This window comes from Myiozetetes cayanensis, unplaced genomic scaffold (genome assembly GCF_022539395.1).
Source record: "Myiozetetes cayanensis isolate MyiCay16 unplaced genomic scaffold, myiCay2020 scf14, whole genome shotgun sequence".
NCBI lineage: Eukaryota > Metazoa > Chordata > Aves > Passeriformes > Tyrannidae > Myiozetetes > Myiozetetes cayanensis.
Window position 1 is genome coordinate 12,910,744 of NW_026087048.1, and position 15,539 is coordinate 12,926,282.

Below are 15,539 nucleotides of genomic sequence, written 5' to 3' on the forward strand. Positions count from 1 at the left end.
AGGATAGAAGAACTACATATAAAGAGACAGGACCTGACCAACACACAATTAATACCACTGCCAAGAACTCAGGTCCTACCAGAACGCCAACTGAAAGAGAGGTTTTTGAGCACTACGATTACCAGCAGCTCTACATCTGAAGAGCTACATTGCCCTCTCTCCTGCTGAATTCCACGTGAGAGGCTAGGGATATTATAGGCATACGTCTTAGGACATTTCGTTCTTACCTCTTACAAAGACATTCACTGTAAGTGACTGTACATCTGCTTATTTCACTTAGTGCAACCTTTCATAGTCACATACGCCCAACCTTCACAGAACTGGGTGTTCCAGCTAAGGGACAGCCAGGCTTGAACACCCTCACCATAACCTTTCTGGAACCTGCAGCTCTATGCAAAAGCATCTTTGAAGATTTAAGTTTAGAAGCAGGACAAATTACTGAAGAATGACCCTCTCAATAGCAGTCTTTTGTCCCCTTTCGAGGAGCCTGTACTATGCTTTTTGAGTACTGAATGTCCTGAATAGGGCTGTATCTCAGTTATTTGAAACTAATAGATGAGACACTTCAGAATGGTGTTGGCAAGGGCTTAATCCATATTAGTAGAGGAAGTTGTTACCGTCATTTACTTTAGTCAGACCAAACCCACAATGAAGGGAAACAAATATTTCTCAACAGCAGAGAGAGTGCAAGGCAACTGCACTTCTTGGTCAATCTAGAGATACAGATAAAAATCCATACCCTGCCAAGTGTGACACCTCCTTCCACTGCCGTTACCTCTAACGGAGCACAGGCACAAAGATGTTTCAAGCACCTGGTTTGTACAGAACTGCTTTGCAAGGCATTTTGAATTATTGCTGCCTGATATTGGCAGAGCAAGGTTGGCAGTCAGAGACAATCTTTATTATTAAGTCACCTGATACAGCTGAAGAAGAGACAAGCCCTTGGGCATACAACCCTTCCCAGAGCCAGAAGAGGCTCAGTTAGCTGCCTGGCTGGGTTAGCATCACTGCCACCCACATATGTTGGGCAAGTGGGACTTCACTTCTCCATCAGAAGGACAATGTGCCCTTGCACACTGAAATTAAGTCAACTGTTTGGTACTGCACTCAGTCAGCTGAGTTTGATCAGCTGTTTAACTGTATATAAGTTTAAACTTCGCAAGATATTTAGACTGAAGAAGGGCAAATATTTGCTCAGAAGATCAATTGCTCTATAGCACCCTAAGAATAGTAATTCAGAACTATAACACCTCATGAAAGACTGTTCCAGAGAAACTCAAAAGCAGAGATGAAGATTCCAATATACTAGCAAAGCTGATTATTTAGGCTTTTGCTGGAAAGTCCAAACCACCAGTTTCAGGCTGCACCTTTCAATAGGAATTATAAGCACCCAGCTTTTTATAAGATCCCAGCACTTACACCCCTACCAGAGACTTTGCTAAACCCTGTTCTTTGTTAACTTATCCCAAGTTTCAGTACTGCCAGAGCCAGCTGTTTGAGAGTAGAGATGAAGAGGCAAGACATACAGAGCAACAGAGGGGAATAACAGGACAGTGTGAATCCAGCAGCATCCAGGCCATTTCCAATACTGACTGAGGTTAAACTACAGAAGGTTTGAATCGCTGCTCTAAAGCCACCATTTCCTGTTGTGCACCAAATCACACCTGGAAGTACAGCTGGAACTTGGTAGATTCAGACAACCTGTGTCAAGTACAGAGCACGTTATTCTGCCATCTTTCTTTCCCAGTGCCACATCCCAGAACAACTATTTCCATGTGTTAATCTCTGTGTTTTCCCATGACAAGTTTAATAAAGCAGCTTTATGAAACACTAAGAGCTTAAGCTGCTATTCATTCCCTGAATAGAAAAATATAGCTTTTACAAGACTAGAACAAATTAATTTTCAAGTTTAACTTCTTCAGAAACAGTTTTGCATGATGGAAGAACTTATCCCCAAATTATCCATCTTTTCCACCCCTAAAAAGACAGTTTGGTGCAATCTTAGATCAGACCCATCTTCTGTGCAGGTAATTCACCTCTGTGCAAAAGCAACTATTTTTAAGAATAAGGCAAGAAATAGAAGAGCCCAAATGTTAGCTCTGATTTCCCTTTTAATAACCTTACTGTTCTTACTCTTGACTTTGAGACCAAAATAAGACAGGCCTCAAATAAGAACATCTGCATGTCCACTGATCCAAGAGACAGGAGAAGGCATTGAAACTCCTCTTGTGACACGAGAGCTAAGCAAGCACCTAAGAGAGGACATAGGAAAACCAAGAAAAGATAACACAACAACAAAAGACTAGTTGTCAGTAACAAAACTCCCTGCACAGGAAATAAATGTTATCAAAGAAAGTCTGAAGATGAGATATGACAAATGCAAACAGCTGAGCTGAGTGTCCTATGAACACCATATCAGCAGGGACTAGAACATGTCAACCTAGGCAATATTACCAATATGGTTGAGTGTGATAATAATTGATAAATAAGGTCTGTAAGATGAACACACTGCATCAGTTAGCTGACTAACAAGCCACTAACATTTGTCACAGAATGAGGCACCAGTGCTGTAGAAGCCAAGCAGCAATCTGCAAGAGGCAGACAGGAATCTTTAGTGCTTGCCAGGCCAGTGACAATTGCACATCAACAATAAGAGGAAGCCTTACGAATCCTCTGAGGAGACCTGCGTGAAAATGCAGAATGCAATCCCCTCCAGCCATAACTGCGTGAATAAAGCTCTGCTGACACACCTCTTCGAAGAGGTTAGTGTCAGGTGAGGGATTTCATCAGCTGTAACAGATACACCGACCCACCGTGTGCTGGAGGAAGTCACAGTTTACACGTGAAGGTGCAGAAAGGAGCAGTCCCATCACACAGGCTGACAAGCAGGTACACACAGCACGGAACAAAAGGGAGCCTGAAGCTGATGCGAGATGCTCCCAGCACGGTCAGGACCTTGGAGCACCAGGGAAGAGGCTGTTTGGGGGGCACAGTGTGACCCGACAGCCGCAGGCACAGCTGCCCTAGCTCTGACCCACACAAGGATCACTCTCTGCTCCGCACTGAGCTCCCCATCGCATCCCACCCCGGCCTTCCCTCCCTGCGAGCACAGGGATGTGCAGCTCCCGGCCCGGCTTCACACACCCAGGGAGGGCAGGGGACGGCTGTCAGTGCACCGCCAGACCCAGAGCTTCCACTCCCGGGGAGAACCGGACACCAAACCCACAGCCGCGGGACACCCCACCTCCGCCCCGGGCAACAGACACGCGAGGACAACGCATGGCGACTGGGCAGGGCGAGATCTGGCCCCAGGGCAGCCCGCTGGGGCCATGCACCGCCGTGGGAAGAACAGGAGGGAGGCCCGGCCACCCCCGGAGCCCCGCGGGAAGGCGCTCCCCACCTCACCTGCAGGCCCAGCCGGGCGCACGGCCCCTCCGCTCCTCCCGCCGCCGCTCCCGCCCGTCTGCCGCGGGCCCGCCGCCCGCCGCCCTTTAGCGGCCGCCCTCGCCGTACCATTGGCCGCCGCCGCGCCGCTTCCGCCCAGGACCGCGCGGTGATTGGTCAGAAGGCCATCTGAGGGCGGGAGCTCGCGCGCCCAGTGGAGACGCGCGGGTGCCATTGGCTGGAGGAGGCGAGGCTGGGCGGGATACCGCGGTTCCATTGGCTCGGGCGCCTGTCAGTCAGGCGGGGAGCGCTGATTGGCGGTGGAGGGCGCGGGGGGCGGGGCTGCCGGTGCCTGAGAGGGGCTGGGGTCGCCATGACAGAGCCTGAGGGAGGCGCAGCTCTGTCCTCAGCCTGGCCGCTCCTGCCGCCGGAGCCAGCGCCCCTGGGGCGGGGGAGGCTGCGTGGGGAGCGGCTCCAGATGAGGGACACGTTCACCCCTCAGTGATACGGAACTCCGCCGTTCTGAGGGCAAAACCCCCTCCAGGCCGATGATGAGCTGGTGCTGGATGCTGCTCACGTAATAAATGTGTTGCAACTACAAGTCATTTAGGAACAATACTTTAGGACCTTAAAAATGGTGTCAGGGCCTCCACCACTCTGGCTTTGGTTGCCATGGGCCCACAGGCCGCCCTGTGTGTGGCAAACACTGGGACCACCCTTGGGCTGTGCCAGCAGCAGGGAAGGGCCTTCCCTGGTCCCTCAGAGGCACAGGAGTGCCCGGCGTCCTCCTCACGAGTGGGGTGTGTGACAGGGACAGCGAAATCCACTCGGAGGTGGATGGACCCTGCCACATTGGGGAGGCACTGCAGGAAAACAAAAGATAACAAACTGTCTGCAGTGCGATGTTTATAAACCTGCTTTTCTTGTGTTATCCCGAAAGAGCCATGTGTTACGCTGCTGGTAACATCACCTGTTCCGAGCTGTGCTCGTGGTTGCTTTATATAACTGGGTGGGAAAAATCCTTCCTGTCATTTCAGACATTTTGGTTCCTCTGTTTACTGGGAGTCAGAGCTTCCTACGTAGAGAAGGCTCTCAAGGAGCAAGTCACATTTTCCAGGGCGCTGTGCATGTGGAGGGATGAGTAACTGCTGTAGCCTGAGTCACAGGGAAGGAGGGAGCTCTGGGGAAGGGCAGAGAGGGAACTGCTTGAAACGATGGTAGCAGAGCAAAGAGCGGCATCCTCTCCCCCTCGATTGCTCCAGGTGTGATCCCGCACCACTCCGTCAAACACCAGTTTTCCTAATCGCTTTATTAACCTTGTGGGAATGCCCAGGGTTTATGGTTGCTAAATTTGTCAGCGACTCAGCTGGGCTGAGGTTTGGTGTGTCTCAGAGTTATGCTTGTGATCAAGCCACCAGATAGGCTCAGCAGATAAACATCCGGTATCAGGCTTAACTAAGTATTTCAGGAATGTGTTTGAGTTTGATTACACAAAATTGCAGTTCAATTGACTCCAGGTGTACCTTAGCTCCTTCACCATCAGATCCAGGCAGGAAAAAACAGATCCAGGCAGGAAAACATGCCACGAACTGGAGCTGAGCCTCCGGGCAAGGCTTTTGTTTTAAATCCCTGAGGCTGCTGGAGATTTCTCTGACCTGAGAGAAGCTCAGCTGTTAGAAGACAGCTTTGTTATGGACCCTGCCACAAAGCAGAGCAAACCAAACTCTCAGCTGCCCTCTTCTTGCTGAGGAGAAATGAAACATAGGATGGTCTTTTGCACCAGGGTTGCTCAGATGCATCAGTGAGGAATGAGAGACAAGCACTGGAGGGGACTTAACACTGGAGAGGTGGCAGCACAAATTCACAGGTGGCTGTGGCAGCAGCAGCCAAAATCCTGAGTTTTGTTTACTGCAGTAAGAAGGGAAGTGATGGAAAAGGTGCCATGTCTCCAGGAACAGGAAGGGAAGAATCGGTGCAAGTCACTGGCATTTCACTCTGAGCAATGTTGGGGGAGTTTCCAGCTGTACCTGGGGAGGCTGGGAGGGAGCAGGAGCATTTTGGGAATACAAAGGGCTATGTGAAGGGAGCTGCCCTCCCTCAGGGTACACTGGGAATTGTTCTGGCCGGCTTGCTTGCTCCGCAGGGCTGGTGCTGGGAACAGCAGTGTTGCCAGAGGTGGAGCGCTCTGGCCCGGAGCCAGGAGGGAGGCTGTGCCACTCACAGCAAACACCTCATGCTCAGGAAATGTCAGCAGGAGCCTGAACCATCCCGAAAGGAAGGGTGCTGGGAAGGGCCGAGCTTCACTCCCAGTCTTATAGGGAAGAATTTGGCACCTCCAGCCCAGCAGATGTTTCTGCCTGATGTTAGTGCAGGGAAGTGGGATGGGGGTGTCTACAAACACCCTAATGCTTTAGAGGCAGGAGGATCCCTCTCTGAGTAGTGTAGATACTGCCAAAGAGGCTAAATGTATGTGAACTGCAGGCACTGGGAAAAATGCACTCTGCCTTGTACTTTGGGCAGGCAATTACCTCTGTACAGAGGCCAAAAAAAGACTGATGATAATTCCACCTTTTTAAACCCAGCAATTGGAAAGGTACCAGGCAGAGAGAACTCCACGTGCTGCTGAGCCAGCCTGAAGACACCCCCGTGCAACACCGTGGTGACAATCACCTTTTGTTCTTCACATCCCTCTCTCTTTTTGGCTGTTGCTGCCACAGGGAACTCAAACCCTTTTTTCTGCTTCATTTCCCCTGGCCCAGCTTTTCTCCTGCTCAGCAAACGCGCCGTGTGCTGAAGGACTCCTGTGGACTTTGCACCCCCGAGGGAACCTTTTTGCTGGAGGAAACATCGGGGTGTTCATCTCTGCCAGTGTGTAGCAGGGAGCAAAAACGAAAACATCTCTTAGGCAGGGCTTGATTGCCAGCTGAAAATAAGCAAAGTGCCTGTCAGTGACATGTGAGCACAAAAAAAGCTTTGCAGATGGAAATAAAGGCAATGCTTTTTTCCTCTTCTCCCGCTCTGCCTTCCCTGCAGTGCCAGCGAGGCTTTGGCTCGTGGGCTGCAGAGCCGTGCTGTTCCGGAGCCTGTTGGATCCGGAGGCACAGTGCTCTTTGCACTCTTACGTGTTTTCTGAAAATGGTGTCTAAAAACGTAATGGGCACTTTGCAGAGCTCTAAATAGCCCAGCCTCTGTCCTGAGGAGCTGGCAACGGACAGAGGCAAGTTCCCGGGATGGGAGAATGGCTGCATCATACAAACCAGCCGGGGAGGTGGCACGTGTCCCACCTGCTCGGTATTTTTCCATCACATTCTCATTCAGCTGCTCCTTGCCAACTTCCAGCTCTGTCACGCTCCTCAAAAGCTTCTACTCTGGGTTTATTTAGCATGCTATTTATTTCCTAATTATAGAACTGAAGTGACTGACCTCAGTCAGCCTTGCTGGATACTGCTGTCCACCTTTTTGTCCCCTGTAGACCACAGGCTCTGGTCTCTAATGGCTGAAGGCCATCGCTAGAGACTTTTTGACTGTTTTTTTTTTTGTTTTTCTATCAAACCCAAGGGGACTCTAACTGCTAGCACAAAGAGCTTCACTGATCATCTCAGAGGAGATGGGCTATTGCATTCCCAAATTCTTTAGGCCAAAAGAGAAATGCCACTGAGCTGAGCACTTTACTAGGCCGTTCTCCTGCTGCTTCTGTCCACAAATTCCCAACAGCCTTTTACCGCTGCTTTTACCCCACATCCAGCCACAGCTGCTCGATGGAGGAAGAAGTTTTGAAAACCACTCCTCAGTAACAGCAGTGCTGCTGGTCCTGCTTCTGGACGCTCCATGGCACTTGAATCCTGCCTGGCTCCACAAGCAGTCTCTGTGCTCTAGGAGAAGAATCCATCTGTATCTCCCTCAGATGAATCTATGCCACAACACTCCTGAATTTTCCAGGGAGTCTGGTTAGGTGAAATTCCTACCTTCACCAAAAGCTGCCAGGCTGAGCAGACCTGTCCCCTCAGCCACTTCTAATGCCACCTCTTGTTTGCTCACACCCATTTCTGCCCCTTTATCACACATTTTGGTGAATCAAGACAGAGCTGCAGGAGCCAAGTGGTGCTTTGATGTGGCACCTGCCCCTAAAGCCACTGGCCCAAGCAGGGGGGCTCTGTGCAGGGGAGGTGGCATCAGAGCAGCAGGTGTCTGGCAGGCCTGGAGAGCAGGGAGAGGAGGCATCTCTGCTGGAAAGCAGGATGGATTCGAACAAATTGATGTAGTAGAGCCAGAAGGATGTATGAGTTTCTCCTGGAGTGTTTTCAAGATGTCAGACTGAATAAAGGAAGCCATTGGTCTTCTGTTTAATCCCAAGTGGTCTGTCTGACATTTGCCATTATACTTTGTTCCTGAGGTTGGAGTTTGGAAAGACTATGATTATTCCGCCTCAGAAAGCTGGTGAGGGAGACTGCTAAAACCATATTTATTTATTTTTCAGTGGCTGCTTGTGAAATACTTTCTCTGGAAAATTTCCCATAGAAGTAGTGGTGCCTGAGGAGAATGAAGGGTTGCAATCCTGCAAACTGAAATGTGCAGTGAACTGAACAATGGGATTATCAGCCCTTTGCAAAAATCCAAATTTTAGTATTGCCTGAGGAATGGGGAAGGGCCTCTTCCTAGAGAGCAATATTTATGGAAATAAAATGAGCGGAGGTGGAAGCTACTGCCTTGTGCCAAAATAGTCGGAATCAGGATAGGTCTGGGAGGGAGGGAGCAGACAACTGTGTTTGGAGGAGGGTGAGTAGAAAGGAAATGGTTGCAGTTGTGATTTGGGAGAATGGGTGATGATGTTAGGGAGCAGAGAGCCAGAGCTCTATTTCCTGGAGGTGTAGAAGGAAAATGGGGATGAGAGGAAACAGGCTTGATGCTGGTGCAGGGAGGTGGGTTGTGGGTAAGGCTGGTGGGGACCACGGGAGCATGTTTTGGGAGGTGGACGGGTGGGCAGGAGACAGCAAGGAACAGTGTGGTGGCCGGCATGAAAAGCTAATCTAGAGCATCTCCATCTCCTTGATGCTTTCCTGGAGATGCATTGGCAGGCATAGCCAAACGGGAAACTCTGCTGCCACACCCAGAGGCGTGCTGGGGTGACCACCCTTTTCCATGCACGGGGACCTGGCAGGCTGTGGATGGATCATCCTCCCGAGAAAACACAGCAACTGCAGAGCTGCTGCAGTCACTGATTCCACGCCACTCTGACCTCAGCTGGCTTTGCAGGAGCAGCACTTCCCTTTGGAAAACTCTGTCTGTATCATCACCGAGTTAAAGTATTGCATGGGCTCGAGGAAGTAACCAGTGCTGCTGACACTGTGTAATGATCCCTTCTCGGGGCTGACACCACCTCGGCTCACTGCAGGCTCCACCTGGCAAAACTGGTGTCTCAACCTTTGGGGAATGACGTCTGAGTTATCACACGTCTGCTCAGAACAGACCAGAGTTACGATCCTGATCCCTGGAGTTCCCATGAAATCCATCCTTGGATTTGGTGCTGCAGGAGGATTTTGCCAAAGTTATACAGGGCTGGACTTGTAGGGGACAGGGCTGGACTTGTAGGGGACAGGGCTGGACTTGTAGGGGGCAGGGCTGGACCTGTAGGGAGCGTGGCAGGATGGGAGGATGCGTGTCTGAGTGATGATGGTGGAGGTCCTTCCTGCTTCCAGCTCAAAGAAAAGAGCTACCGCCCCGGCGGAGGCTAGAGGGTGCTGTGCTGCAGGGAATGGGCGTCCTCCTCCCTCCCTGCTCAGCATCCCTTCAAAGCCAGGTAAAAATTCGCAGGAAATGCTGCCTCTAAGCTGAGATGAAGACCAAGGTTCTGGATGTAGTTACTGACAACCTCCAAGGCTTTTTCAAACTATAATAGTTCATTAGTTCATTACTTAGCACCCAAAAGGGGACGAGCAGAAAGGGTGGCTTTTCTCTGCTGGCTGAAAAAGGAAAAAAGGGATAGAGACAGGAGTGGGGAAAAAGAGTGAGAAAATGAGGAACAGATCAGAAAATAAGGAAGCTGAGTGGAACAAAAGCAGAGGATAAAGAAAGAAAATAGAAGATGAAAACAAAGCAGAGGATCACATCAGCTGCTGTGTCCAATTAAAGGCTTCAGATCTGCTGAATGATGAAAGGGAGATTTGCTTGGGAGAAAAATAAAGGAGCACTTCTTGCTTGCGGCGGCTGAGGCTGCAAAGCCCTCGGCTGCTGGGGCACGATCAGCTCCTGTTTACCCAGCTGAGGTGTGGCTAATCCTGAGCCCAACAAAGAGCAGGGCTGAGGGGAGACAGAACAGACACGGGAGACAGGGCTGTGTTTGTACAGCAGCTGACAGGCAGCTGCAAGACCAGGCAAAAACACGGCACGCTCCTGAACAAGCAGCTCTGTGAGCAGACCGCGGCTCCCTGGAAAGCCTGCCAGCTCACCACAGGCAGCAGGAGCGAACGTGCCTCCTGCGTGGGGCTGCACGTGCTCTGCAAAACACAGCCCTGACACCGTGGGGCTGCGGCTGTGGGGTCACTGTCCTCACAGCTGGCAGAGATGCTCTCTCTGCCCGCCAGCAGCAGATGAGGCAAGTGTGCTTACATTCCCGGGTCTCGGAGAAGACAGCCTACCAAAAGTGGGAAGGTACAGGCACACAAAGGAGGAGGAAGACTGCAAGGGGTCCCCATTTCACAGCTAAAGGGATTGCACCTCCCTCCGGGCCACAGGGATGTCCTGGTGTTCTTTCAGATGTGCAGTGTGTGCATCACCGTGTTCCTGCGGTCAGCCCTGCTCACAGAAACGAGCCACATCAGGTGTTGATGTAGGTGACCTCCCTCCTGTCTTCCACCTCGAGCTTGAGGTGGGGTAGCAAGGACTGGAAGGGAGCATCCTAAACTGGACATGGGTTATACCACACAAGCCCCTAATAATTGCCCTGGTCCCACCACACGCACCAAAGGAGCTGCTGGGGCTGCATCCATAGGTCCCTGGGACACATCTCCAAGAGGCACAAACAAACCTGGCCAAGAACATGGACCAAAGGGAATGCCCCAGGAGAATGCAAAGCCCTGTTAGGGAGATAAGTGGGGCTGTGGAACTCACATGTTTTCATTCTCGATGTCTACTCTGGATGTCTGCAGCAAGAGCCACTGTTTTTACTGCTGGGGCTGTCAGGACAGCAGCCCATTGCCAGGTGGGGGCATGCAGGGACTCAGCACTGGAGCTGGGGCTGCTTAACTCTCTAAGGACACTGGGAGAATGCAGAATAGGTGGGATTTGCATCTAGTATCAACTGGGCTGTGGGGCAGGACAAGGACGTGAGAGGGAACAGTGAAATGTGAAAATGCCTGGAGGGGGGTTGATGACAGAAGGCAGCTGGGTTCATGCTCTGATAAAGGCTCTGTTGGAGGCTGGACAAAGTAATTGGTGTGATGGGAGATCCCACTGAGAAGGAGGGGTGATTGCAGTGGACATATGGGATATGACTAACACAATGGATGTCTTAAAAACACGTTAGTATAAGCTTCCTGGCAGGGAGGGAGAAACACTTGGGACTTTATTAGGGTCTGATACAAAACTAAGCTCTAGGTAACCTCCTTCAGAGGAAATTTGTGAAGCAGCTAGGGGATGGGTGGATACCCCTGCCCCTCAGGATGCTCTTGTTCCTGCTAAGAAGGTCATCACTGCTGTGACTGGTGTGTATGGAAACTGTACGGAGACATCTGTGGATGTGCAGAGCTATCAGCTGGCTCCTTGCCTGGGAACTGTTGTCACTGCTGAGAAGGGAGGTAGCACAGCCCCAGGCAGATCTCTTGGGGACAGCACAGCTGCCCTGGCAGTCCCGTGGTGTCCACTGCTCCGGCCTCATGTCCCCTTGGGTGCGTGCTGCCCCTGGGGCTGGCTACGTGCGCTTTTCCATGGCAGGTCTGGATGTTCTGGCCAGGCAAGAGCCCGGCCGGACCGTGGCGATGGCTCTGACAGATGGGTTTCATTGAGGACACATGTCTGGCTTGGAGCTTGTTTTCATTTCCTTTTGAGGAAAGGAGGAGTCATGGGAGAGGAGTAACTGAGTGGCTGAGCTGGCTCTCCTGGACACAGACCACAGTGCCAAATGAGCTCTTGCTGCGGTTTCCGCTGTGGCTCTGGAGGCTGCAGCCCAAGGGGCAGGAAGCGGTGGAGAAGGAGCTGCAACCGGTGTGCCAGGAGCGCAGGATAGATTCGGGATGGGAGAGAGATTGCATCACAAGGGGAAGGCTCTGATTGGCCATGGGATGGGGGGATGTGTGTCTCTTTGCCAGCACAGGAGCTCCTGTAGCAGCTCCAGGGGAAGGCACAGGGCACCAGCAACTTCCTCCGAGAGCAGAGGTCCTACAGGAGCCAACATCCTGCATTGGTGGTCACCAGCCCCTCCACAAAGGGGCAAAGCTGGCTCCAGGTGGCCTCTAACTGCTGCTTTGGGCTGTGGGAACCAAGGGAATAAGCAGCTGCCTTTGAAGTTTGATCTCCCCAGATTTCCCCCCATGATCAGGTGTCTGTGCAACAGAGAGGAAGGTGTGCAGGTGCTTTCCTGCTACATCACCATAGATGTGTCTACTAAAGTGTGTCTTAAAAGGCCCCAAATATTTCTCTCTCCAGGAAGAAGTGAATGCCAGAGCTGTGGCAGTTCTCCCCTTGGCTGCTCAGTTCTGGGGGATCAGAGCAAGTGGGAGGCACGGAGGAGGTGGGACGGGCAGAGTTCAAACCTTCTCATTATGCTCCAAGATACAGAGATCAAAAGACAACTTTACGAATTAATAAGGCCTCCACCTGGGCAGAGCCTCTCCCCGGCATGGATGGGCGGGAGGGGAGTGTGCCATAATGAGCAAACTGCCTCTTCTTCACCAGCCGGTAAGACAGGTTCTGGGCTCCTTGCAAACAAACCCTGTGGCCCAGCTCGTTAGAGTTCATTCATGTTGTTACATATTCATATAGCATTAGCACCATCAGGCCCCGTGTTTAATCAGGCTGCAGACTTGCCTTGATCCTTGCAGGTCTTGGAGGACCTTCCATCAAGCATATGCCAGAAGTGCACCAAATTGTTGGCTTGAGTAAGGAGGGGTCTTGGGAGCACGATAACAGGGCAAAAGATCAGAAACCTGACACAGAAAGCTGGGTTATCAGAGGAACCTGGATGATAAAGTTATCAAGGACACAAGTTAGTGCTTTGTCAAGGCAGTAGCTTGCCAAGAGCTTCCTGAAAAAGAACAAAAGAGCCATGGCTTATCTGCCTGTGGGATCTGCTTGGTGCTCAGGCACGGTCATGCTGCTCCCAGCTGCTAATCCATAGGCGGTTTCGATTGTGCATCATGGTGTACCACGGAGTGCCAGCTCCGTTACCGGATGGGTGCTTCCAAGCAGCAGGCTAGAGAGCGGCAAGGCAAGTCTGGGATTTGGGCTCTGCTCCAGCTGTCCCAGGCAGTCCTCTGAGGCAGGCACCACCACAGGGAACCACCACACAGGGGTTTAATCCTGGCCAGAGGTCAGTGCTGATCCATCATCAAGTGAGGAGACAGGTATTTCCCAAGGTAATTCCTGCTGTAGCACACACAAATGACCTTTGGAAATGGTGCTGTCACCACTGATGAGGAAGTGTATGAAAGAGGCCAAACCCACGTGCCTAGCTTTTGGTTGGACAAAATAAAGAGAGACATGTCCTTCCCTCAAGCCCCTCTAGCCCTTGGTTTCCCATCTGTCAAGTGAAGATAAAGGCAACACCTTTTCTGTTGGAGATAAGCATGGATAAATCCTTAAAGACTGCAAAGGATTCAGAGAAGGGGGTTATATAAAGGTGCTTATATTAAGTACCTTACACAGACACACCAGCTCTAAGCTGGGTATAATCTTGTTTATTTAGGTTAGAGCAAAGGACTTGAAGTTAAACTGGCTGGGATCTCATCTGAGCTCCAACAGGATCAGCAGTGGGCAGTGGAACAAAACTAAGGGACAGTGCTGCTCTTTGCCTTCTTCCTTTTAAATCAGAAAGTTTTAGATACCCTGAAGGGCACTCAGTAGCTGTACCCAGCTTTCCATGCCCTAAGGATATTCAGTATCCAGTTTTTTTCGATAGTCCTGAAGTTCCTGATTCCTAAACATTTGCATGCCTAAATGCACAGCCTCTGTTTAAAGAAACTGTCACCCTTTTGGTGGAAAGGGCAGAGTGTAGAAAGTTTTTTTACTCTAGAAAACTCTATAAACAAGAAAGTCCAGCTACATGCAGGGATTGTCTGGGTGAGTGGATGTCTTCTGCAGCTACTGGAAACTACGTGCTGGCAGGCTGGTGGGCAGTGACGCTGGCTGGGGCTGCAGGAGGTTAGAGATGCTGGCACAAGCCCTTGGTTATCCTGTTAGAGGGATTAGGAGCAGACATGGGCTTAATCCACTGCTGTGGTGCTGCGATCGTTTCTCCTTCCTGCTTGGAGTGGCTGACGTGTGGCAGGATGGGAGGCTTGATCCCACGGGGCAGGAAACCTTCCCAGGACCTGTGCTGTGACCTGAACCACAACTTTGGGCTCTAGGAAAGAGCCATGCCTGTGAGGAATGAGGCTGGCTACCTCTGGCAGGGTTTTTTTTTTCTGGGCTCTTGAAGCTGGGGTGAGGGAGAAAAATCATGTTGCAAGGAGGGCTGTGGGAGCGTTTTGGGTGGGGAATCCCTCCGGGGTGTAACGGTTGACTTTCTTTTGAGATAAGCCTCATCCAGTGAACTGCTTTATAGAACAGATAATTCAAACAATAGGAGCTGCTACCAAAAAAGATCCATGCAAGGGCTGAGCAGGACTTTGCTGAGGGTGGGGGGGCATCTTTACTAGTTGATAATGTGGAATGAGAGATCCTGTGGTTCAGAGGTGAGTGTCTGAGAGGGACTGAAGGAACACAAATCCGTGCTGATACCTGAGCCTTCACCGCACACTCATTGGCCATGGGACGCACCCTGGCTGGTTTTATGGCAGATGGGGGCTTTAAGCTTGAGCAAGGGGCAGGCTGTGTATTGTTCACCTCCCTTGTTCATAGGAAAACACCTTTGTATAAGCTGGAAATTAAAGAGGATTGCATCAGAGAAATGAGTGGCCCCATCGCCTATTTTCCTCTTTATGACCCCAACTACGGGAACCAGGCTATCTGCTATCAGCACAGCTTGGAAAGGGTTGTAGCACAGCAAAGCCTGGCAGATCTCCATGCAGAAGAAACCAAACCCAGTGGTAAATCCTGCTATAACCAGGCCTAAGTAGTCCCTGCAGAAGGGAGTGAAATTATGCCTGACCTTCGACCTACCCAGCTCTTTCAAGTAGAGCCATCCCTTGCGAAAACTTGGCGGCTGTATGAGCCCGGGCGTGGTGTTCGCCTGTGGGAGCTGTCTCCATTCCTTCTTGCTTCTCTGTCCTTGACAGGTTGTTCCTTTCTCTTCTCTTCTCTGCTTCCCATAACCAGAGCCTCCCACTGCCAGCTGGGACCCGACAGACTCTTCCCAACCCTGGTTTCTCATTGGGATGCCCCTCTCCATCGCAGGTCTCCATTCACTGGTGCCTGCAGGAAGCATCATCCCTATGGAGAGAGCATTGCTCTGCCTGGCCTCCAACACTTGCTTTTTAATATCCTTTCCCATGCATGTTCCCCAGGACATCGGCATTCATGCCTCTGGGGACAGAAAGAAAACATTTGCTTTCTGTTTTTAGAGAGGCTGATGCTTATTCTGCAGCTCCCTCTGGGTCTTGCATTCTCTCCGAGACTAATCCAGGCATTAGCCCCTCAAAAGGCCAAACAAACACCCTTGTCCTAGTTGCTTGTGCACAGCCCTGGGAATCTTGCCCTGCACTCTCCTCCTCCTGACCTTGTTTTCGTCGGAACACCACAGCAGTAATTACCCTGAGGTTGAAGGGTTATTCGAAAGCAAGTACTGTGTCTTCTCTTCTCCTTCCATTCCAGCTGCTGTTTCTCCCTACACTGGAGTTAAACTCTACCTGGTGTTTCCTTTGGGTTTTTATTAACTAAAGAAAACACTGCCAGCAAGGGTGATGGCTGTAGGTGGGAACAGGTGCCCCGTTCTATGTGTTCCTCGTGTTCTAGCACTCCGACAAATCACCAGTGCACCAGGACCTGCTGGCAGGTCTCTCCTT

General features: G+C 51.1%; 1 protein-coding gene across 2 annotated transcripts in view; it reads right to left on the reverse strand.

The window, feature by feature from the left end:
- Positions 1 to 3,459, reverse strand: part of ABHD2 (abhydrolase domain containing 2, acylglycerol lipase) — a 37,861-nt gene extending 34,402 nt beyond the window's left edge. Inside the window, exon 1 of one of the 2 annotated variants that reach the window (XM_050309428.1) lies at positions 3,406 to 3,459. The gene's annotated coding sequence lies outside the window, so the exon portion shown is untranslated. Of the gene's footprint in view, positions 1 to 2,813; positions 2,839 to 3,405 lie in introns of those variants that run through there. The other variant, XM_050309427.1, reaches the window with a different exon arrangement.
- Positions 3,460 to 15,539: the final 12,080 nt, after the last annotated feature.